Source organism: Stegostoma tigrinum, unplaced genomic scaffold, assembly GCF_030684315.1.
Source record: "Stegostoma tigrinum isolate sSteTig4 unplaced genomic scaffold, sSteTig4.hap1 scaffold_83, whole genome shotgun sequence".
In the NCBI taxonomy this organism is placed as follows: domain Eukaryota; kingdom Metazoa; phylum Chordata; class Chondrichthyes; order Orectolobiformes; family Stegostomatidae; genus Stegostoma; species Stegostoma tigrinum.
In genome coordinates, this window is record NW_026728779.1 from 896579 (window position 1) to 921783 (window position 25205).

Here is a 25205-nt window from a genome sequence, read left to right on the forward strand (position 1 = left end):
GTATAATCTTCACATCATATTAAGATGCGAAAGAAATCTATGGAAGTGAGAAATTTGTTTTTTGATTCAATACATGTCTGACAAATGACAATTCAAAGAGATCTTTGTTTCAGCTGGAGTGGGTAGTGGAGTCGGCCTCATTAGGGGCATTTAAGTGACTATTAGACAGGCATATGGATGGTAATATAAGATAGGGGTGGAGGTTAGATGGACCTGAGGTTTCGGATAAAGGTTCGGCACACCATCGTGGGCTGAAGGGCCTGTACTGTTCGATGTTCTATGTATCTTATGCTGTGTTCAAATGAGTCAAGTCAGTCAGTGACATTCTGCAACTTCCTTTTCCAGGCGTATGAGTGGAAGAATCAGAGTGCTTTCTTTGAAAATTTGTCTTGATGTGTCGATCCAAGGGTCATCTGGAGGAAAAATACAAGTGTCAGTTCTAAATCTGTCATTGCTGATACACATGTAAACTGTAGGTTTAACTGGAGGTAAACTTTGTTTAACAAACTAGGACACTCAATAAACTGACAAAAATTATATACCAGATGTTTACTGTATTCTCATAATCTCTGTGATGTCTGGTGAGGGTGCAAGTGAGAAGGCTCTCTGCCAGTAAGTTTTAGTTAAGGCAAAGTTGCATCATTACTCAAGTTATTTATGCTGCAGATGAAGTATAACAATGATGCGTATATCCCATGCATCATGTTCCTATTATTGAGTGTGTGTTTTTTGTGTGTGTGGACCGATTGATCAAATGGAATTGTTGATTATTCAGCACATTCTTGGTACCACAGGTGCTGTTTAACAAAAGGTTTGCTGTATTAGTATATTTCTGTATTTAGTCACTGCCACTGTGAATGTTAAGTCATAACTTGGTCTGTGCAGATCGTGCACAGTACATTCCTGCAAGATAAATGATGCGCTACATATGTATGATGCTATTGTTTCTCAAAGGCACTAACCTTAGCTGCTGTTTTTGTTACCAATAATGTTTTCGTCATTAGAATACTGGGAAAAATATTCAGAAGTGCTGTATGACTCTACTGCTCACTTGCAGCAGTGATAACACTTAATGTGAGGTCATGTTTTTGCCCATTTGTTGTGCTGTTTGTCAACAATGTATCTCACAACTAATGGGCATATTTTATTGAAAGCTGGTACATACAGATATGGTCCAAGGAAGAACTGATTAGTTTATGCCAGATCCAGATTTATTTCTCTATTTTTTAAAGCATCAGTTAAAATTGGTCGGATAGGCAAATGATCATCTTTCTAGAATATTGTTGATTGATTTAGAATGTTGTGGATTGTGTCAGCCCTGATAGTAGAATTTGTCATAACTATCAAAATATGAGCAGATTTTTGAGAGCAGATTATCAAATTGGCCTGAAGCTTTCTCAGTGAGGTGGAAGCTTCTAATAAAAGGATTTATTTTATCAACCTTGCATTTACAAAGAATCAGTCAAGTGGAGAAATGCCTCCAAGAAAAGCTGTGTAATTATAGACTCAAGGATATTTTTTGCAAAGGAGGAGGCCATGCGGTCTGTCGTTAGTGCACTGCTCAACAAAGATCTGTGTACATTGAACTCACAGTACATTGATTTCCTTTTTGATTGTTTGGCCCATAGCCCTGGAGCCTACGGCAACACAAGTGAACATTTAAATACTGCTTAAATATTCAGACACTTTCTGAATCAGTCACACTTTTTCAGTCAGTGAGCTCAGGACTCCCACCACACTCGGAAAATAGGTTCTCCTCAACTCCCCTCCTCGCCTTTTACCTGTGAACTTCAATCTGTGTCCCCTGTTTATTGACATGTCTACGAATGGAAAAAGCAGCTTCCAGTTATCCTTTCTATGCCCTTCAAAATCTTAAGCCACCATTCGTGGCTTCAGAAAGGACTGTAATGTTTGACTTTTTAAACTTTTGTTTTTATTTTTCTACTGTTATACTAAGAAGACTGTCGTGCTGAACTTTTAAACTTATTCATTTATTTTTAGAACATAGAGCACAGCACAGTGCAGGCCCTTCAGCCCACGATGTTGTACCGAACTTTTACCCTCATCCTAAGGTCTATCTAACCTCCACCCCTACCTTATAATGTCATCCATGTGCTTGTCTAGTAGCCGATGAAATGCCCCTAATGAGGCTGACTCCACGACCCTCTCCGGCATTGCATTCCACTCCCCTAAGACTCTGATTAAAGAAAGATGGATAAATTTTCTACTTCTGCAACTAAAATTTCGTACCTCGGTACTTTGTCCCTGAGGTGGCACCGTCTGAGGTGGCATTGTACTCTTGTACGCTGTATTGAATACATGTGATAATAAAACCTAAATCTAAATCTAATGCATAGCAGGACACTGGGAAGCTTAGAGGAGAAAAGGGATCCTGGGGTGATTGTTCATAAATTCCTGAAGAGGTCAGGTCAGGCTAGTAAGGGTTGTTACAAAGACATATGGGACATCTCCCTTTATCATTCATGGCATTGATTGTAACAACGGGGAGGCCACTTTGGAGCTGTTTCAAAGTTTGGTTAGGCCACAGCTGGAGTCGTGAGTGGCGTTTTGGTCACCACCCATTAGGAAGGATGTGATTTCACTGGAGGGAATGAAAAGTATGTTGCATGTGTTGGAGCATTTTAGCTGTGAAGAAAGGCTGGAAAAAGTCAGATTATTTTCTGTGAAGCAGAGAAGGTTTGCGGGTTGAGTGGAGGTCCTGATAGAGGCATATAAGAATATGAGAGGTATAGATAGGTTGAGCAGAAAGCATTGTTCCCCTTAGTTAAAGCATCAATAACAACAGGGCATAATTTTCAAGAGAAAGATTGGAAATTTAGAGGAGGTTTGAGGAAAATCGTTTTCATCCAGAGTGTGGTGAAGGTCTGGAATGCATTGCCTGGGAGGGAAGTTGAAACAGGAAACCTCACAACTTTTGAAAAGTACTTGGATGAGCACTTGAAATGTTGTAATATTTAAGAGAATGGTCCAGTGTGTAAAAATGGGACTAGTATATGTCGCAGTGTATTTTCAGAGGTACATCCTTAGTGGGCCGTGGGACCTCTTCTGTACTATATGATTCCATGAGAACCCCCAGCCCAGGCAGCATCTTGGTTTTTCAGTAATCTCCAGGATCACACCCTTCATAGTGTGATCCCCTGCCTTGTTAGCCCTCCCAAGTTGGTTAGATCACACTTTTCCTGGTTGAGTTCCAATTGCTGTGCCCAGCTGACCAGTCTGTTGATCTCCTCCTGAAGTTCATCCTTCCTGTCTGTCAACCAATTTTGGATCCAGTGTGCCACTTTGCCTTTGATCCCATGGCTGTTATTTACATGACCATTCCATCGATATCCTCCTCACTAAATTAGTCATTCGCTAGCGACACGGTCATACACACTGTGTTTAAGCCCAAACGATGAATCTAGTTGACAAATTTCAAGGGTCCTTGTGGCAAGCACTGCACAAGCCCAATCAAAGCACACATCCTGTCACATAGATATCCCTCTACCATCAATCACCCTGTGCTCTCTGCCTCAGCCAGTTTTGGCTCCAGTGTGCCTCTTTGCCTTTGATTCGTTGACTGTTGTTTTCTTGATCAGTCTGCCAAGGGGTCTTTACTAAGTCCACATCGAATGCATAAGCTCATCAGCTTTCCAACATCTCCTCAAAAAAGGATCAAATTTCTGAAATATGACCTCATCTTAACAAATCCATCCTGACTATCCCTGATTAATTCATGCAAGTACATTCTACCCCTAAGAATGCCTCTTTGTAGCTTCTCCAGTGCTGAGATTATTCTGACTGGCCTTTAATTTGCTGGTCTGTTCCTCTCTCTGTTTGTTAATAGTAGAACAATGTTCATAGACCTTCATCACTTCATTTCTGATTGGCAAGGGTTTGAAAATTGCTGCCAGGGGCCCAGATATCTCCTCCCTCACTTCCCTTGCGAGCTGGTATACATTTCAGTTAGGCCTGCGGATGTATCCACTTGTAAAGTTGCTAAACCAGCTGCGTCTCCCTGTGTCTTTACCTCTGATGTTCCTAGGCCCTCTGCCCTGATATCTATACTTGCAGTGTCCTTTTCCATTGTAAAGACTGACACAAAATATTCATTGAGGGCAGTGCCCATGTTTTCCAGGTCCACACAAACTGTACATCTCTGTGAAACGAATGAGGAGATATTCGAGAGGTTTGAGATTTACAATCAAGAAAGAAATTGACCAAATGACTTCCTTGGACAACATACATTGTCCATTGTTGTAAACAAACAGAAGTTTTTGTTTCCACAGTTGTTTGCAAATAGCCAATCAAGATCATACAATAATGTTTTAAGATAATTTACAAAGCAAGGCAATTGAGGAAGATGTATTGGATGTATTGAACTCTCAACTACCTCTCTTAAGTTTAGGAATATCAATATTTTTCTTCTGAATAACTTTTGCAGATCTCTTCAAACAAGTAGCTGAACCCACAGATTTATGTGACCAACGAAGCCTGAGCCTTTTGCTTCACAATGCAGTCCAGATCCCTCGGCAGCTCGGTGAGGTACCTTCATTTGGAGGCAGAAACATTGCACCAAGTGTCTGCAGTTGCTTCCAACATGTAAGTGTGCTCTGCGCCAATTCAATAGGTCTAGCGGGTCTACTTGCCAGTGTGAATTTTGTGCTCATTTTCGGTTTGATTTAGTTCCAGAGGCCAACATGTACCACGACTAATCCAAGGCTATCATGTTTATAAATAGTCAATGTTTTTATTAAATTAATGATTAAAAACAATGTCAGAAACCCCAGTGATAGTGTATTAGATATCACTGAGGATAGCGGATGTAAACTTGACATAATAAGTCATGCAGCTGATCTTTTATTTCCCTCTCGGGCCAGAACAAAAACAGAGATTGATATTAAACACTTTGTAGAGTGGGTGAGATTGGAGCCTCGATCCATGGTCTGGCTGCCTGTTCTACACCATGTGGCAGCTGCTGAAACTGCAAAACATCAGGCGAAGTGTAACATCTGCAAAGAGTACCCATTCGTAGGTTTCAGGTGAGATGTGCAAACCAGCAGAAAGTTAGTGGGAGTTAGTTTTTAAAGAAAGCTTTAACTTTAGATGTTCTTTTAGAAACTCGATCAGTCAACAACACAACTGAAATCATCAAAAATCCCAACAAACTCATGGACCAGAGAAGTAATTAGGACAAATTAAGTATCAACTTCTTTAACTTAATTTTTTGTGAGAGGTGAGTGCTGCATGCTTTTGGTATTTTGTTCACCGCTGCATTGATCACAGACACTGTGGCTCAGAATGGATTGTGACTTGACTTCCGGTTGGTTCTGTAATTTGCAATTATTGAGAATTTACAGAAAGGCCTTTTTATTAGTCCTGTAATCAGTGTGTGTGCATCCTATGAAAGTGATTGCTGTGTTGTTGCTAAATGATCGATAAAACTTCTTGTCCATAATTAGTAAATTAAATTGCATATTTGGACAGGATTTCTAAGGTGTAAATTGACCCTTTTCAGTTAACTATTCTCCTACATTTCTAAGATTGACCATCTTGGAGAAGGCGCATGTTACTGCCATTGATCTGATCAAACAACTCCCTGTCTAAGAAGAACTGGAGTGAGACCCCAACTGTGGATGAAACTATGACTGCCATAACTAAGTAAAGAGCAACAGCGACCCGGAGTCAATTGAATTCCATCTGAAGCTTGAGGAATGGTGGCCTAACTCTGAAGGCCAAGATCTGTTAGCTTTTCATGGACTATGAGGAACAGGGCAGGATTTCACAAAATCTTTAAGATGCCATATCTTATACAAAACTGAAGGAGAAATGTCAGATTGCTCAAAGAACCATGGGATCACCAGCCTTTCCATTGCTGGGAAGATTCTGGCAAGGTTACTTCTGAATAGGTTTATACCACCATGGCGAATGAAAACCTTCCATGCGAAGGGAACTTTGTGAAAATGTTGGAGACAGAGCAGGACTAATTTACAATAATGATTCCAGGGTTGAGATATCTCATTATGAAAATTGATTAGAGGAATTAGGACAGCTTTCCTCGAAGATGCTGAGACTTAGAAGAGATTATTTTGAATCTTGCAAAATCATTTGAAGTCTGGTCAGAGTAGACGAGGGGAAGACTTTCCTACTTGTGACAGAATTGAGAATAAGATGCAGAGGTTTGAAGTGATTGACTAAAGAAGTAACTGCAGTGTAAGAAATAGCTTTATCACAGTCTATAGAATGCATTACCTAGAGGAGGCAGTTTCAGTAAAAGATGCAAGAAAGCATTAGTTGATTAATTAAAGAGAAATAATGTGCAGGTTAAGGAAAAGGCACTAATTTGTGACATGTATTTGGAGAGCTAGTTCAAACATGATGGACCAAATGGCTTCCTTTTACTGTGATTTGAACCTAAAATTCATTAAAAGTAAAGTGTAATTGGCTCTGGGACACGGTGGAAAAGGATAAGGTAAACAGGACGTGTGTGATCGGAGACTTGATAGTTGGAGGGGCAGATAGGAGATTTTGTAGCCGCAATCAGGAATCCAAACACAGAACTTGCATGAATGAACAAAGAAGAGGAATCGATTCAGTTGCCTCCAGTGAAGACTGTGACCACACCTTCACCCGCTGTGGGAGAATCTGCCTGATATGAATGAACCAACCACCAATAGGTCCGCAACCAATAAGCACAACTTTCCTCGCGTGTTCATCCAGTGCGAAGCACCAAGAGGAAGGCAGCCTTTTTCCTACATTTTGTCAGCTTGACCATTTGGGAAGAGAGCCCCCCTTCTCTGACATTCTGTTCTATAAAGATCAAATGTATTGGTTCCTGATGTTGCGTGAGGCCAGTGAACTTCCACAATTCTACCACACTGTTGCTTCCAAATCTATTTCTTTCCTTCCCATCTCCTCAATGTTTCATCTTCTCAATCTACCGTCTGTCTGTATTTCTTCCGACTGTTGTTCAGAAAAGTAATTCCTTTCATCCCTTTCACTTCCAAATTATGTTTGTTCCTCACGGAAACTGGTATTCTGCTTCAGTTTATCTATTGCCTCGAAAATTCTGGACTAATCTGTAATTGACAGTGAGTTTCCTGTTAGCAGTGCTATTTATAAGAGGATTAACTGAACTTAACCACTTCAGTGCATAATTTAATATTGCCTTGCATAGCTCCAAAAATTTTAAGAGCCTGCTGTTTGTACTTTTATGTTGGTTTTCATGGCTATTTAGTTTCTGCTCATACATTTATGACTGCTTGCTGAGTCTCAGAGTTTGGCTTCATGACAGGAATCTGAAGGCAATATTCTTTGTTTTGCACCATCTCATCATATTGATGACCTGCATTCTGTATGCAGTTCCATCCATTCATCTGTTGATAATTTCACACGACATTGATCAAGTCCTTCCATTTCATTATGACATTTTCCATTCTTGCAAGGGATTTGGCTATCACCGGTGAAGTTATCATTTGTTGTCCTTCGCTAATTGCCGTTGAACTGAGTGGATAGCTGGGCGGGTGGTTCAGAGCTACCTACATTGCTGTGGCTCTGTAGCCACATGTAGATCAGATGGGGTAAGGATGATCGAATACTCCCCGAAAGGACAAGAGTGGATCAGATGGATTTTTACCAACAATTGTTGATAGTTTCATGATAGCGTTACTGGAAATGACTTTTAGTTCTGGGTATTTTTGTAATGAAATGTAAATTTGACCAGCTACAGTGTTTGAACGTGAACCTACATTCTCCAGAGCATCAGCCTGGGTCTCTGGATTTTTAGTTCAATGTATTTGCCACTTGCCCACTGTCTCTCAGCCATTATTACAGTTAATTTCTTGGCTTTTTTTTCTCTTTGCTTGGAGAACTTCCCTTCTGCCGTCTGAGCTGAAAATGTGTATCCTCCTCGTTTATTGTGGCCTTTACAGCTTCACATGTTACAATCGCTGCTCGTCAGATTTACCTTTTCCAGGAAGATTCTGGCAAGGTTACTTCTAAATAGGTTTATGCCACCGTGGCAGATGAAAACCTTCCATACAATGGGAACGTTGTGAATACGTTGGATGCAGAGCAGAAGCAATTGACAATAATTCCAGGGATGTGATATCCCATTATGAAAATCGACTGGGGGAGTTGGGACAGTTTTCCTCGACTTTGCTAGCATTTGTTTCTCCCCACATAATTTGCCGTTTCTTCAAAATAAAAAAAAATACATAATTTAACTACTTAACTTGCATTCCTTCGATGGTTAAAAATATCCAAACAAAAATGAACATTTCTCTTACTACTTGTTCTTCCTTTATAGGTACCGCAGCCTCAAACACTTGAATTATGACATGTGCCGAAGCTGTTTCTTTTCGGGGCGCACGTCAAAGGGGCACAAGTTACATTACCCAATGGTGGAGAACTGCACTCCAGTGAGTAATATATTATTCCACTTGATAGAATTGTTCCAATCTGTCGAAACTTAGGGATTTTACCATTTAAATACAATCTTCCCTCAAAGTTGAAGTAGTTTGCTAAAATGATAAAAGGCCAACAGCTTAAATCAGGCTTCAATACCAGAAATACAATATTGTGCAGAAGCTCTTTGATGTCAAGTTGAGGCTCAAGGAGGGATATGTCATCATGCCCACCCTTTTCTCCAACTTTGTCGCCACCACTCTTAATCTCATCAAGAACAAGCTTCCCAGTGACTTGGATAGGATGGATGGAAAACCTTTTCACCTCAACCACTTAAAATCACAGAAGAAAATGACACTGACCTCGCTTATGGAACTTCAGTATGTGGTTCACAATGTCATTTCCACTCTCAGAAGTCTTCAAATCTCCCTTCAGGCTTTTGCAAAAGTATCCTTGAAAAGATCCTTGAGTTCAAGGCATGCATCGTTCAGCCTCTCCTATATGACTGTGAAACCTGGATAACATCCAGCTGCCACTTCAAGACCCTTTCAGCACAGTTTTGTCATGGATTCTCCACATCAGCTAGGAGGAAAAACCTCCTAGCATCAGCATTGACGCCATGATGATTTGAAACAAACCCCATTGGGCTGGCCATGTACTTGGGATGCCTAAGTTACGACTACCAAAGTAAATTTTTGCCAACTGATTTCAAAGACCTTGAAATGTTCCTTCAAGAAATTCTACATCGAGGTCAAAGTATGGGATATCCCCATTCAGAAGAAACCAACTTGGGGGAATCTCCTGTCTGAAGATACATAATTCTTTATGAACACAGGCAAGAAGTTGAAGTGTGGGAAAGGAACTGGAGAAAGGAATGCTAGTGTTCTCAAGGCCAAGACCACTTCCATCACCCTGAAAGACCTGCTAAACGTGTGGCTCTAGTTCAGGCTAATCAACCCGCACAGAGCTCATGACCCGTGATACGGAATTTCCTAGCTGGGTAATCATACTCATCAGCCAGTGATGGCCCTTAATATTGTGCAGAATATAATTTGATCTCAAACAAGTACTGTATGTAGCTTTGAGCATTGCTATGGAAAGACCAGGTTTTATAGAATAATCAGAATGGTGCTGCATGAGAAACTGGAATTAAGAGGAGGTAGGTGATACTTAATTTTTATTTGTTTCTGGGCCACTGGCATCGCTAACTGGGGCAGCATTTATTTCCCATCCTTAGTTAGCCTTGTAATTGGTGAATCATTGTAGTCCATGTGCTGTAGGTAGACTCAGTCAGTCGGGGGTGAATTTCCAGGACTTTGACCCAGTGATAGTGAAAGAACAGCAATATATTTCCAAGTTGAGATGGTGAGTGGCTTAGACACAGGGTCTTGTTGGTGGTGCTGTTCTCATATATCTGTTACCCTTGCCCTTGTAGCTGAAATTTGTCATAGGTTTGGAAAGTCCTATCTCAGGATCTTTTGCAGATTTCTCAGCGCATCTCATAGATGGTACACACTGCTGCTAATGAGCACTGGAGGGAGTAGGCTGCTTTTTCCTGGATGGTGTTGAACTTGTTGAGTGCTTTTGCATCTGCACCCATCTAGGCAAGTGGGGATTATTCCATCATTCTTCTGACTTGTTCCATGTAGCTGGTAGACAGGCTTGGGGAATCAGGAGGTGAGTTACTTGATGCAGTAATCCGAGCTTTGGGCCTGCTACTGTAGCCACTGCATTTAAATAGGAAGTCCAGTTGAATTTCTGTTCACTGGTAAAACCCGGGATTTTGATAGCGGACAATTCAGTGATGGTTACACCATTGAATGTCAAGGGACAATTTATAGATTTTCTCCTACTGGAGATGGTCATTACCTGGTATTTGTGTAGTATAATTGCGACTTGCCACTTAGCAGCCCAAGCCGAGATATCGTTCTGGCCTTGTTGCATTTGGACATGGACAGGTTCAGTATCTGAGCAGTGGTGAATGATGCTGAATATTCTGCTATCACTGGTGAACATGCCCAGTTCTGACCTTATGATGGAGACAAGGTCATTGATAAAGCAGCTGAAGATGGTTAGGCTTAGGACTGTACCTTCAGGACCTCCTGCAGCTGACCTCCAACAACCAAAATGCCTCCCATTAGGAGAGGCGATGACCTAATGGTATTATGACTAGACTATTAATCCAAGCACTCAGGTAATGTTCTGAGGACCTGGTTCAAATTCCACGATGGCACATAATGGAATTTGAGTTCAATGAAAATCTGGAATTAAGAGTCTAATGATGATCGTAAATCCATTGCCAATTGTTGGAAAAACCCATCTGATTCACTTATGTTCTTTAGGGAAGGAAACTGGGCTAGGCCTGGTGTGGCCTACATGGAACTCCAGATATCAGTTAGGCAATTTGGGATGGGCAATAAAAGCTGGTCTAACCAGCAATGCCCTCTTTCCCATGAAAGAATGAAAAAGCATCGTCCTCTGTGCAGATATTATTCGAACCAGTGGTGAGTTTCTGCTGGATTCCCATCAGCTCCAGTTTTGGTAGCGCTCCTTGATGCCACACTCGGTCAAATGTAGCCATCCTTAGCTCACCTCCGGAATTCAAGTCTTTTGACCATGTTTGAACAACAGCTGTAATGAAGTCAGGAACTGATGAGGTAGCAGAATTGAGGATTTTGCATAGGGATCTGAGGGATGTGGCAAATCGAGATTTCCAGCAAGAATTTGACCAGTTGCTGCATAAAAAAGTGAACCAGAAGGTTAGATCCAAGGGGATTAAGGGTAGAATATTGGTTTGAATAAAGGCCTGGCTAACTGACAGAAAGCTGAGGGTCAGGATAAATGAGTCTTTGTCTGGATGGTGAATTGTTACAAGTGGGGTGCTGCGGGCTTCAGTTCTCTGACCTCGACTATTTGTAACATATACAAATGATATGTAAGCAGAGACAAAGTGTAATGTAACAGAATGCATGGATGATTCTGAAAGAGGTGGGAAAACAGCCTGTGATGTGAAATAGAACATACACAGCTGAATATTGATAGGCGAGGAGAATGGGCCAGAATCTGGCAGGTGGTTAATGTGGATAAGCATGAGGCTTGCCTATTTTGTCCAGGAAAAAAAGGGCAAATTATTATTTAAATGGAGGGGAGATTCAAAGTGTGTCAGTGCAAAGTTGTCTGGCTGTCTTTGTGCATGAATAGCTGAAAGTTGGTATGCGGGTTAGGCATAGCACAAGGAAGGCAGATGGAACTCTGGCATTTATCACAAAAGGACTGGATCATTAAAGTAACAAAGTGTTTTTCCGAACACATTGGGTGTTGGTGAGACCAGAGTCTTGTGTCCAGTTTTGATCCCCTCACTGAGGATGAATGCGTTTGCACTGGAGGCAGTTTGGAGGAGGTTGAACTGATTGATTCCAGGGATGAAAGGGCTGTCATATGAGAAGTGGCTGAGTAGCTTGGGCTTGTACTTGCTGGTGTTGGAAAGAATGAGCAGGGTGGTTCTGATTGAGGTATATAAAATAGTAAAGGGGATTGAAAAGATTGGCATTGAGCAAATGTTCTGCATTGTGGGACATTCTTAAACAAGAAGCTGTAGCTATCGAGTGAGGCATGGCATGTACAAAATAGAGACGAGGAGTGGGTTGTGAATCTATGGAATTCATTGCCCCTGAATGCAATGGAGGCAGCACCAATCGACCGATTCAAGAAAGAAATAAATATGTTTCTGATGAAAAATAGGGAGAAAGGGCCATGGGGAGCAGGCAGGAGAGTGGAGTTGAGATCAGGAAAAGATCAGCAACCACGACTAACAAGATAAGTCAAGGACAGGATGAAAGCAAAAGAAAAAGCATAAAATGTGTTGCGGTTCGTGGGAAGCCAGTGAATTGGGAAGCCTTTCGAAAACTGGCAGCGGACAGGTAAAAAGGTAATAAGGGGGAAGAAGATGAAATATGAGGGCAATATTAATGAGGGTAATATTAAAAAAATTGCAGGAGTTTCTTTCAGCTATAAAAGGTAAGAGAGAGGCAAGAGTACAAATAAAGAGAACAAAGAAAATTACAGCGCAGGAACAGGCCCTTCGGCCCTCCGAGCCTGTGCCGATCGAGATCCTCTGTCTAACCTGCCATCTATTTCCTAAGGGTCTGTGTCCATTTGCTCCCCGCCCATCCATGTACCTGTCCATAAGACCATAAGACATAGGAGTGGAAGTAAGGCCATTCGACCCATCAAGCCCACTCCGCCATTTAAATCATGGCTGATGGGCATTTCAACACCACCTCCCCGCACTCTCCCCGTAGCCGTTGATTCCTTACGAGATCAAGAATTTGTCGATCTCTGCCTTGAAGGCATCCAACGTCCCGGCCTCCATGCACTCTGTGGCAATGAATTCCACAAGCCCACCACTCTCTGGCTGAAGAAATGTCGTCTCATTTCAGTTTTAAATTTACCCCTCTAATTTTAAGGCTGTGCCCACGTGTCCTAGTCTCGCCGCCTAACGGAAGCAACTTCCTAGCGTCCACCCCTTCTAAACCATACATTATCTTGTAAGTTTCTAAATCTCCCCTCAACCTTCTAAACTCTAACGAGGACAATCCCAGGATCCTTCGCCGTTCATCATACGTTAAACCTACCATTCCAGGGATCATCCGTGTGAATCTTCGCTGGGCACGAACCAGGGCTAGCCTGTCCTTCCTGAGGTGTGGGGCTCAAAATTGGATACAGTATTCTAAATGGGGTCGAACTAGAGCCTTATAAAGCCTCAGAAGCACATCGCTGCTTTTATATTCCAACTCTCTTGAGATAAACGACAACATTACATTTGCTTTCTTAATTATGGACTCGACCTTCAAGTTAACTTGTACAGAATCCTGGACCACACTCCCAGATCCCTTTGCACTTCTGATTTGCGAATTTTCTCACCATTTAGAAAATAGTCCATGCCTGTATTCTTTTTTCCAAAGTGCAAAACCTCACATTTACTCACATTCAATTTCATCAGCCATTTCCTGGACCACTCTTCCAAACTGTCTAAATCTTTCTGCAGCTTCCCCACCTCCTCAGCACGGCCTGTCTGTCCACCTATGTTCGTATCATCGGAAAACTTCGCCAGAATGCCCCCAGTCCCTTCATCCAGATCATTAATGAAAATGGTGAACAGCTGTGGCCCCAACACTGAACCCTGCGGGACACCGCTCGTCACTGGTTGCCATTCCGAAAAAGAGCCTTTTAACCCAACTCTCTGCCTTCTGTCAGACAGCCAATCCTCAATCCAAGCCAGTAGCTCACGTCGAACACCATGGGCCATCACCTCGTTCAGCAGCCTCCCGTGAGGCACTGTATCAAAGGCCTTTTGGAAGTCTAGATCGATCACATCTACTGGGTTTCCCTGGTCTAACATACTTGTTACCTCTTCAAACAATTCTAATAGGCACGACCTCCTCTGACTAAATCCATGCTGACTTGTTTTAATCTGACCCTGCACTTCCGGGAATTTAGAAATGTCATCCTTGACAATGGATTCTAGAATTTTACCAACTACCAGGGTTAGGCTAATCGGCCTATAATTTTCCATCTTTTGCCTTGATCCTTTCTTAAACAAGGGGGTTACAACAGCAATTTTCCAATCATTTGGGACTTTCCCTGACTCCAGTGAATTTTGAAAGATCACGACCAAAGCCTCCGCTATTTCCTCAGCCACCTCCCACAGAACTCTAGGATGTAGCCCATCGGGGCCAGGAGATTTATCAAATTTTAGACCCTTTAGCTTTTCTAGCACTTTCTCTTTTGTAATGCCTACCGTATTCAACTCTGCCCTCTGGCTCTCCCTAATTGTTGGCATACTACTCATGTATTCCACTGTGAAGGCTGACGCAAAGTACTTATTAAGTTCTTCAGCTATTTCCTTATCTCCCGTCACAGGCCTTCCTGAATCAATTTGGAGCGGCCCAATATCTACCTTTGCCTCTCGTTTGTTTCTTATGTATTGAAAGAAGCTTTGACTATCATTTCTAATATTACGAGCTAGCCTACAGTCATATATGATCTTCTCCTTCCTTGTTGCTCTCTTTGTTATCCTCTGTCTGTTTTTGTAGCCTTCCCAATCTTCTGATTTCCCAGTGCTCTTGGCCACTTTATAGGCTGTCTCTTTTTCTTTGATATATTTCCTGACTTCCGTTGTCAGCCATGGCTGTCTAATCCCACCCCAGATAATCTTTGTTTTCTTTGGGATGAACCTCTGTCCTGTGTCCTCAATTACACCTATAAACTCCTGCCATTGTTGGTCTACTGTCTTCCCCGCTCGGCTCTGCTTCCAGTCGATTTTCATCAATTCCTCTCTCATGCCCCTGCAATTACCTTTATTTAACTGTAATACCATTCCATCCGATTTTGCCTTCTCTCTTTCAAACTGCAGACCGAACTCTACTGTATTATGATCGCTGCCTCCTACGTGTTCCCTTACTTTAAGGTCCCATGTGAGATCCTGTCCAAGTCTTTGCTGAAATCTGTTTTCACTGCATCAATTCCCATCTACACACTCCGTCACCTCTTTGAAAGGATCATCTAGGTTTGTGAGGCATGACCTCCCTCTGACAAAGCTATGCTGACCGTTGCTGATCAAACCCTGCTTCTTTCCAAGGAAATTAAGCCTGCCGTTCAGAATATTCTCCAATATTTTCCTATCTACTGATGTGATACTCACCAGACTGTAATACTCTGCTCTATGTTTGTCATGCATTTTGTTAAGTGGAACTATGTTACTTGTTCTCCAGGTAATTCTTCTGATTTTAAATTCACCAGATCACCTTACATGTCCCCAGTCTCTGTTAATTCTGCTCAGGAATTGTGTGCCGAAATGCTCCTTCTCACATGTAAAAGGTGATGTGAATTTCTCGTTTAACACCTGACAATTGCTGTCCAGTTCAAACCATACATTTTCCTCTTCATCCCTCATGAGACCTGGTTTTCCCTGGATTTTCTCTTTGGCTCTGAGACACTTGTAGAAGATTTTGAGATTCTCCCTGATCCTAATCCTGGTCACCAGCGTTCTGTTGCCCTCTATTTGTTCTCTTAATTGCTATGACAAGATCCCCCTGCACACTATACATCATCATCATGGTGGTTTCTCGCAGATGTGGATGACAGTCTCCCACTCTCAGGCTGAATCTACGGGTGGCTGTACAGACCGATGCAGCTACCGTAGGCTCTGTTGCACTTGGGGCAGAAGGTGGTCGTGGGAAGGGGTGAGGGCGTTGTTGATGTAGCTGCATGGCTTCCGCTGCTTCCAAATCAAGCCTCGAGGTGTTGATGCCTTCCCAGGTGCTCCTCAGGCATCGGACCGTCTTCAGCCAGTGATTCTCGGTGTCTGCAGGAATGTTGCACTTCACCGTTGAGGCCTTGAGTTTATCACCGAGTGCTTCCTCTGCACATCTGGGTCTCGCCTGCTGTTTTGAAGCTGGGATTAGAACATGCGGGGAGTCTCGTGTCAGTCATACAGATGAAGTGTCCAGCCCATTGTGGCTGATCGAGGATGGTCAGTGCCTCAGTGCTGGGGATGTTGGCCTGGTTGACGTTAGTGTGTCTACAGGGACTCTGTTGATTTATTCCCTTGATAACTGTTATACACCTCCCTTTTCCTTCTTATCTGATCCAAGAACAAAGAAAATTACAGCACAGGAACAGGCCCATCGGCCCTCGAATCCTACGCCAATCGAGATCCTCTGTCTAAACCTGTCGTCTATTTTGTCAGGGTCTTTGCTCCCTGCCCATCCATGTACCTGTGCAGGTACATCTTAAAAGACCCTATCGTGTCTGCTGGCAACGCATTCCAGGCACCCACCACCCTCTTCCTAAAGAACTTCCCTTGCATATCTCCTTGAAACTTTCCTCCTCTCGGTTTGAACTCATGACCCCTTGTAATTGAGTCAATAACTCTGGGGGAAAAAGCTTCTTGCTATCCACCTTGTCTGTATCCCTCATGATTTTGTAACCCTCAATCAGGTTCCCCCCTCAATCTCCGTCTTTCTCATGAAAATAATCCTAATCTACTCGACCTCTCTTCATAGCTAGCACCCTCCATACCAGGCAACATCCTGGTTAACCTCCTCTGCACCCTCTCCAAAGCATCCACATTCTTTTGGTAATGAGGCGGCCAGAACTGTACGTAGTACTCCAAGTGTGGCCGAACCAAAGTCTTATACAACTGCAAAATGACCTGCCAACACTTGTACTCGATACCCCGTCCGATGAAGGAAAGCACACCATATGCCTTCTTAACCACTCTGTTGACCTGCATTGCCAACTTCATGGAACAATGGACCTTAACACCCAGATCTCCCTGAACATCAATTTTCAGGGAGAGGGGGAAGGCAGATTGAAGATGGACAGAGGGGAAGATAGGTGCAGAGGAGACAGACGAGCAATAAGGAAGGAGAGGATCAAATATGAAGGAAGGCTAGCTAGTCATATTAGAAATCACAGTGAAAGCTTCTTTCAATACATAAGAAACAAACATGAGGCCAAAGTAGACACTGGGCCGCTCCAAATTGATGCTGGAAGGCTAGTGATGGGAGATAAGGAAGTAGCTGAAGGACTTAATAAGTACTTTGCGTCAGTCTTCACAGTGGAAGACATGAGTAGTATGCCAACAATTAGGTAGAGTCAGGGGGCAAAGTTGAGTATAGTAGGCATTACAAAAGAGAAAGTGCTAGAAAAGCTAAAAGGTCTAAAAATTGCTAAATCTCCTGGCCCCGATGGGCTACATTGTAGAGTTCTGAGGAAGGTGGCTGAGGAAATAGCAGAGGCTTTGGATGTGATCTTTCAAAAGTCCCAGATGGTTAGAAAATTGCTGTTGTAACCCCCTTGTTTAAGAAAGGATCGGGGCAAAAGATGGAAAATTACAGGCCGATTAACCTGACCTCGGTAATTGATAAAATTCTTGAATCATTGTCAAGGATGAGATTTTGAAATTCCTGGAAGTGCAGGGTCAGATTAGAACAAGTCAGCATGGATTTAGTAAGGGGAGGTTGTGCCTGCCAAACCTGTTAGAATTCTTTGAAGAGGTAACAAGTATGTTAGACCGGGGAAACCCAGTAAATGTTGTCTATCTAGACTTCCAAAAGGCCTTTCATAAGTGTCTCACGGGAGGCTGCTGAGCAAGGTGAGGGCCCATGGTGTTTGAGATGAGCTACTGGCTTGGATTGAGGATTGGCTGTCTGATAGAAGGCAGAGAGTTGGGATAAAAGGCTGTTTTTCGGAATGGCGACCAGTGACGATTGGTGTCGCAGGTTTCGGTGTCGGGGCCGCAGCTGTTCACCTTACGTGTTGATGATCTGGATGAAGGGACCGGGGTCATTCTGGCGAAGTTTTCCGATGATACGAAGACAGGTGGACAGCCAGGTAGTACTGAGGAGGTGGAGAGGCGGCAGAAAGAGTTAGACAGTTTAGGAGAGTGGTCCAGGAAATGGCTGATGAAATTCAATGTGAGTAAATGTGGGGTTTTGCACTTTGGTAAGAGGAATACAGGCAAGGACTATTTTCTAAATGGTGAGAAAATTCGTAAAGCTCAAGTACAAAGGAATCTAGAAGTGTTGGTCCAGGATTCTCTAAAGGTTAACTTGCAGGTAGAGTCCGTAATTAAGAAAGTGAATGTAATGTTGTCCTTTATCGCAAGAGGGTCGGAATATAGAAGCAGCGATGTGCTTCTGAGGCTTTATAAAGCTCTAGTTAGGCTCCATTTAGAATACTGTGTCCAATTTTGAGCCCCACACCTCAGAAAGGACATACTAGCCCTGGAGCGTGTCCAGCGGAGATTCACACAGAATATCCCTGAAGTGGTAGGTTTGACATACGATGAACGGCTAAGGATCCTGGGATTGTACTCATCAGAGTTTAGAAGGGTGAGGGGAGATCTAATAGAAACTTAGGACATAATGTCTGCCTTGGAAGGGGTGGACGCGAGGAAGTTGTTTCCATGAGGCCGGGAGACGAGGACCCATGGGCACAGCCTTAAAATTAGAGGAGGTAAATTTCAAATGGAAATGAGATGACATTTGTAAAGCCAGAGAGTGGCGGGCTTGTGGAAATCATTGCCACGGAGTGCAGTCGGGGCCAGGACGTTGGATGCCTTCAAGGCAGAGACTGACAAATTCTTGATCTCACGAGGAATCAAGGGCAACGGGGAGAGTTCAGGGAAGTGGAGTTGAAATGCCCCTGAGCCATGATTTAAATGGTGGAGTGGACTTGATGGGCCGAATGGCCCTACTTCCACTCCGATGTCTTCTGGTCTTAAGTAAAAGGGGCGGACATGAAGCCAGTAGAGGTGAGTGTGGGTGTGGAGGTAGGGAGGGGATAGGTCAGTCTGGGGAGGACGGACAGGTCAAGGGGGCGGGAAGAGGTTAGTAGGTAGGGAATGGGGGTTTGGCTTGAGCTGGGAGGAGGGGAATCGGTAAGAGGAAGAACAGATTAGGGGACGAGCTGGGCTGGTTTTGGGATGCAGTGGTGGGAGGGGAGATTTTGGAGCTTGTGAAATCCACGTTGATAGCATTGGTCTGCAGAGCTCCCAAGGCTCAGTTAAGGAAGGACAATAAACACTGGTCAGTCAGTCATACATCCAGCAAAAAACGTTTATTTTTTTCAAAAAATAGGATGCATCTGTTAATCAAGTGGCAAAGCATTATCGAGTTTTGAGAAGATTTGTAGCTCAGGGTTGAGGTTCTGGATGTAAGATTGCTCACTGAGCTGGAAGGTTAGTTTGCAGACGTTTCGGCACCATTCCAGGTAAAATCATCAGTGAGCATCCGGGGAAGCGCTGGAGTTAGGTCCCGCCTTCTCTTTAAGTGTTCCGGTTTCCTTGGGTTAGTAATGTCATTTCCGGTTCCTTTTCTCAGAGGATGGGAGATGGATTTGGCGCCAACGTGTTCTCCCGAGTGTAGTCTGTGTGTGGCATGAACTGCCAGAGGAGTGACAGAGGCTGTTATACTCACAGTATTTAGAAGTCACCTGCAGGGACACATGAATAGGAAGGGGCTGGAGGGATATGGGCTACAGGCTGGCAAACAGAACTAGTCAGTTCCGGTATCTGGTCGGCCTGGAGGAGTTGGGCTGAAGGGTCTGTTTCCCTGCTGTACAACTCGACGACTCTGTCTCTCTCTCTCTCTCTCTCCCATTTTCTCCAAACCCACCCCCCGCCACACACACAAATCTCTGTCTCTCCATCTCTCTGTGTGTGCCTCACTCTATGTCTCTGTCTCTCTCTGTCGTCTTGTCTCTGCCACCTCGCTGTGCACTTCTGTCTCTCTCCTCTTTCACTCTGTCTCTTTGGTCTCTGTGTGCGCCCCTCTCTATCTCTCGTCTTGTATCTGGCTCCGTCTGTGTGTGCTTTTGCCGTTCTCTCTCCCCTTCTCCCTGTCTCTCCGTCTCTCCCTGTGAACCTCTCTCTGTCCCCTCTCCCCCGCCCCCATGTCTCTCTCTTTCTCTCTATCCGAGCCTCTCCACCCGCTCAGCAGGGAGCGTTGTGAGTTTTTTGAACGAAGTTTAAAAATCTCTATTTAAACCCAACCCATCCGCAATCAGACTGCATTTCTAATCCCCTCTCTCCCTCACACACACACACACACACACACACACACACACACACACACACACACACACACACACACACACACACACACACACACACACACACACACACACACAGAGTCTGTCTCTTTCTCCCTCTCAGTCAATCCCCTTCCTCTCCTGTTCCGACTCACACCTTTCCCCCCCCCCTCCCTCGGCGACGAGTCCGCTGTCTGGATCCCTTTTCCCGGGAGGGTTCTGAGGACCCAGCTGTTCGGCAACGGGGATCATCGCACCACGCTCCCGTACCCCTACAACCTCCTGTTCTCCAGCATGACCACCGGGCTGGGAGCAGGCATCCGGGCTGCTGGAGCGCTCGCTGCTCAGTGGCTCGGCCCTGCGCCGCCTGTGCCGGGAGCGGGGATCCGAGTTGGGAGAAGGCCTCTTCGCCCGGCGCCTGGGCACAGCTGCCTGGCACCGAGCCCGCGCTCCCCGAGCACCCGGCTGCGGATCCGCGACGCCTTCCGTAGCTGAGCAGCCGACAACTATCTCCTACTGTAAGGTAAGCTGGGGTTGGTGGTTTGGGGTGAAGGGAGGATTGGGGACATGAGCACAGTCCCTGTTTCACATCCTGCGCCGCTCCTATCCCAAAGCGAGGGGTTGGGAATGGATGTTTTGGGGGTGAGAATTCCCCTCCCCGGGTGAGGGGAAGGCTGGGGACATCGGGAGGGTGTCTATTATCCAGCCTTGCACGGGTTTCCGTAGCCGACCAGCCTGCAGCTCTCGTACTACATGGTAAAGGGAAGGAGGCGGATGGGATGGGGTCGGGGTTGGAGGATAGCCGTCCTGGAAGTGATTGGACATGGGGAGAGTCACTATTGTACAGCCTAGTGACTGAGTGGCCTGCAGCTACTGCAAAAGGGTCGGATTAGGAGAGGGGTGTTGTAGGGAGGTTTGGGGTCACGGGCAGCGCCGCTTTCTGCAGCCGAACAGCCACTGCCACAAGATTGGATGGGAGGGGGTGTTTTAGGAGCGAACGGATGCCCCCTCCCCCTGCCGCTGTGGGAAGTAGGATCTTTATCGCACAGCCCTCCGTAGTCGAATAGCACCCCGGCGACAAAGTGAGAAGACAGGAGGGGCTCCCGGGGATGAGGGAAGGACACAACCACTGTCAGTATAAGGTTAGGGGGTGATCATACCCCTTCCTGGGGCTGAGGGGAGCTCCTGATGCCAAGCGAACAGCCGAGATCGACCCGCAGCTCTCCGACCTCAAGGGGACCCTGTCTCAGAGGCTGGAGCATTTCCAGCCGGAGCTCGGAGGGAAAGGGTCATCGCACCCAAAACGGTACCTCGGGACTTTTTCTTCACAGATGCTGAGCATTTCCAGCAACTTGTGTTTGCATTTCCACCCGGAGGTGGGTTTGTGGAGAGACACCATGGGACGGGAATGGGTGTGGGGTTTGATGGGGCAGTCACAGAGACTGTTGAGAGAGAGAGAGGCAACCCCCGTGTCAGGGTTTGGAAAATCTCCGGCAGTTATTCATTTCTCTCTCAGCCGAAGGCGCTGCGTGCTTTGGTTTCCTTTCCTCTTGTACTCTCTCCCCCTGTGAATAAAGCCAGAATGAGTTTGTGGGCGGAGAGAGAGAGAGAAGGGACAGAAAGATGGAAATAAGGGAACATGACAAGGGAGTGAAATTAGAGCCAGCAGAGGTGAGAATCAGAGGGAGGGAGGAAGAGCAAGAAAACACAAACAAAGGAGAATGGGGGGTAACAAGGTGTTGATGCGGATGAACACAGCAGGACAAGCAGCATCAGAGACGCAGGGAAGCTGATGTCAGAGATGATGGGAACTGCAGATGCTGGAGAATCCAAGATAATAAAATGTGAGGCTGGATGAACACAGCAGGCCAAGCAGCATCTCAGGAGCACAAAAGCTGACGTTTCGGGCCTAGACCCTTCTTCAGAGAGGGGAATGGGGTGAGGGTTCTGGAATAAATAGGGAGAGAGGGGGAGGCGGACCGAAGATGGAGAGAAAAGATGATAGGTGGAGAGAGTATAGGTTGGGAGGTAGGGAGGGGATAGGTCAGTCCAGGGAAGACGGACAGGTCAAGGAGGTGGGATGAGGTTAGTAGGTAGATGGCGGTGCGGCTTGGGGTGGGAGGAAGGGATGGGTGAGAGGAAGAACCGGTTAGGGAGGCAGAGACAGGTTGGACTGGTTTTGGGATGCAGTGGGTGGTGGTGGGGGGAAGAGCTGGGCTGGTTGTGTGGTGCAGTGGGGGGAGGGGACGAACTGGGCTGGTTTAGGGGTGCAGTAGGGGAAGGGGAGATTTTGAAACTGGTGAAGTCCACATTGATACCATATGGCTGCAGGGTTCCCAGGCGGAATATGAGTTGCTGTTCCTGCAACCTTCGGGTGGCATCATTGTGGCAGTGCAGGAGGCCCATGATGGACATGTCATCTCGAGAATGGGAGGGGGAGTGGAAATGGTTTGCGACCGGGAGGTGCAGTTGTTTGTTCGGAACTGAGCGGAGGTGTTCTGCAAAGCGGTCTCCAAGCCTCCGCTTGGTTTTCCCAATGTAGAGGAAGCCGCACCGGGTACAGTGGATGCAGTATACCACATTGGCAGATGTGCAGGTGAACCTCTGCTTAATGTAGAATGTCATCTTGGGGCCTGGGATAGGGGTGAGGGAGGAGGTGTCGGGGCAAGTGTAGCATTTCCTGCGGTTGCAGGGGAAGGTGCCGGGTGTGGTGGGGTTGGAGGGCAGTGTGGAGCGAACAAGGGAGTCACGGAGAGAGTGGTCTCTCCGGAAGGCAGACAGGGGTGGGGATGGAAAAATGTCTTGGGTGGTGGGGTCGGATTGTAGATGGCGGAAGTGTCGGAGGATGATGCGTTGTATCCGGAGGTTGGTGGGGTGGTGTATGAGAACGAGGGGGATCCTCTTTGGGCGGTTGTGGCGGGGGCGGGGTGTGAGGGATGTGTTGCGGGAAATACGGGAGACGCAGTCACGGGCGTTCTCGATCACTGTGGGGGGAAAGTTGCTGTCCGAGAAGAACTTGGACATCTGGGATGTGCGGGAGTGGAATGTCTTATTGTGGGAGCAGATGCGGCGGAGGCGGAGGAATTGGGAATATGGGATGGAATTTTTGCAGGAGGGTGGGTGGGAGGAGGTGTATTCTAGGTAGCTGTGGGAGTCGGTGGGCTTGAAATGGACATCAGTTACAAGCTGGTTGCCTGAGATGGAGACCGAGAGGTCCAGGAAGGTGAGGGATGTGCTGGAGATGGCCCAGGTGAACTGAAGGTTGGGGTGGAAGGTGTTGCTGAAGTGGATGAACTGTTCGAGCTCCTCTGGGGAGCAAGAGGCGGCGCCGATACAGTCATCAGTGTACCGGAGGAAGAGTTGGGGTTTGGGTCCTGTGTAGGTGCGGAATAGGGACTGTTCTACGTAACCGACAAAGAGGCAGGCATAGCTGGGGCCCATGCGGGTGCCCATGGCCACCCCCGTTGTCTGTAGGAAGTGGGAGGAGTCAAAAGAGAAGTTGTTGAGGGTGAGGACGAGTTCGGCTTGGCGGATGAGGGTGTCGGTGGAGGGGGACTGGTCGGGCCTGCGGGACAGGAAGAAGCGGAGGTCCTGGAGGCCATCTGCATGCAGAATGCAGGTGTATAGGGACTGGACGTCCATGGTGAAGATGAGGTGTTGGGGGCCAGGGAATTGGACGTCCTGGAGGAGGTGGAGGGCGTGGGTGGTGTCACGGACGTAGGTAGGGAGTTCCTGGACCAAAGGGGAGAAAATGGAGTCCACCTGGAGATGAGTTCGGTGGGGCAGGAACAGGCTGAGACGATGGGTCGACCAGGGCTGGCAGTTTTGTGGATTTTGGGAAGGAGATAGAAACGGGCCATGCAGGGTTGGGGAACACTGAGGTTGGAGGCTGTGGGTGGGAGGTCCCCAGAGGTGATGAGGTCATGAATGGTGTTGAAGATGATGGTTTGGTGCTCGGGTGTGGGGTCATGATCGAGGGGGCAGTAGGAGGTGGTGTCGGTGCATTGGCGTCCGGCCTCGGCGATGTAGAGGTCAGTGCGCCCTACTACCACTGCGCCACCCTTGTCTGCGGGTTTGATGGTGAGGTTGGGGTTGGAGCGGAGGGAGCGGAGGGCTGTCCGTTCTTCAGGGGAGATGTTGGAGTGGGTGAGAGGGGTGAAGAGATTGAGGCGGTTAATGTCTCGACGGCAGTTGGAGATGAAGAGGTCGAGGGAGGTTAGGAGGCCTGGGGGTGGTGTCCAGGAGGAGGACTTGTGTTGGAAGCGGGTGAAGGGGTCAGTGGAGGGAGGGTTAGGTTCCCGGTTGAAGAAGTAGGCATGGAGGCGAAGACGGCGGAAAAACTGCTCTATGTCCAATCGTGACTGGTATTGGTTGATGTGTGGTTGTAGGGGGACAAAGGTGAGCCCCTTACTGAGGACTGACCGTTCGTCCTCAGTCAGTGGGAGGTCTGGGGAGACGGTGAACATGTGGCAGGGCTCAGTGTGGCTGTCTCCTCTGGGGTTGCTGGCTGTGGAGGCTGTGGGCGGTGCGATGAGGTCGTCGGCCGTGGGCGGGGTTCCGTCGGCAGTTGGAGTATCGGGGGAGGCGGCAGCAGCTGCGGTGAGGGTGGTGTGTGAGGTGTTGTATCTGTGGAAGTGGAGGTGGTGAGTGCAGCAGCGGTTCCGGAAGTGGTGTGGCCGGCGGAGGCGGATGTGACGTCATCGGTGGGGTCTCCGGCCGTGTCTTCATGTTCAATGGCGGCGGGGCAGGTACAGACTCGGGATTTGGGAGGCGCAGGAATCCTCTTGTGGGTGGCAGGGGCCCGTGAGTTGGTTGTACTTAGGATTTTTGGTGTCCAGTAAAGCTGAGTGGAACTGGGTGTTCAGTCTGTGGATCCTGCGGCGGATAAAAAACAGCAGGGGTCCTGTGCAGGTCTGGGAGAGGGAGGCTCTGAGCTGGGGCAGGCTGGATTGCAGTGTGTGGAGGTGCCGGCGCATGGCTGCGAGTGTCTGTTTCAGGAGTCGCAGGGAGAAACGCTTCTGAAGGGTCTGAATATTCTGGGTGTAGAGGTGATGTCAGCCTGTCTGCTGTGTTCATCTCCCTTCCTCCTTCCCCCCCTCCCCCACCTCGTCCTGCTCCCTTCTCCCCCCCTCGTCCTGCTCCCTTCTCCCCCCATCGTCCTGCTCCCTTCTCCCCCCCTCGTCCTGCTCCCTTCTCCCCCC

The 25205-nt window shown here is 46.5% G+C and overlaps 1 pseudogene; it reads left to right on the forward strand.

The window, feature by feature from the left end:
- LOC132209306 (utrophin-like) overlaps window positions 1-25205 on the forward strand; it is a 91824-nt pseudogene that overhangs the window by 62966 nt on the left and 3653 nt on the right.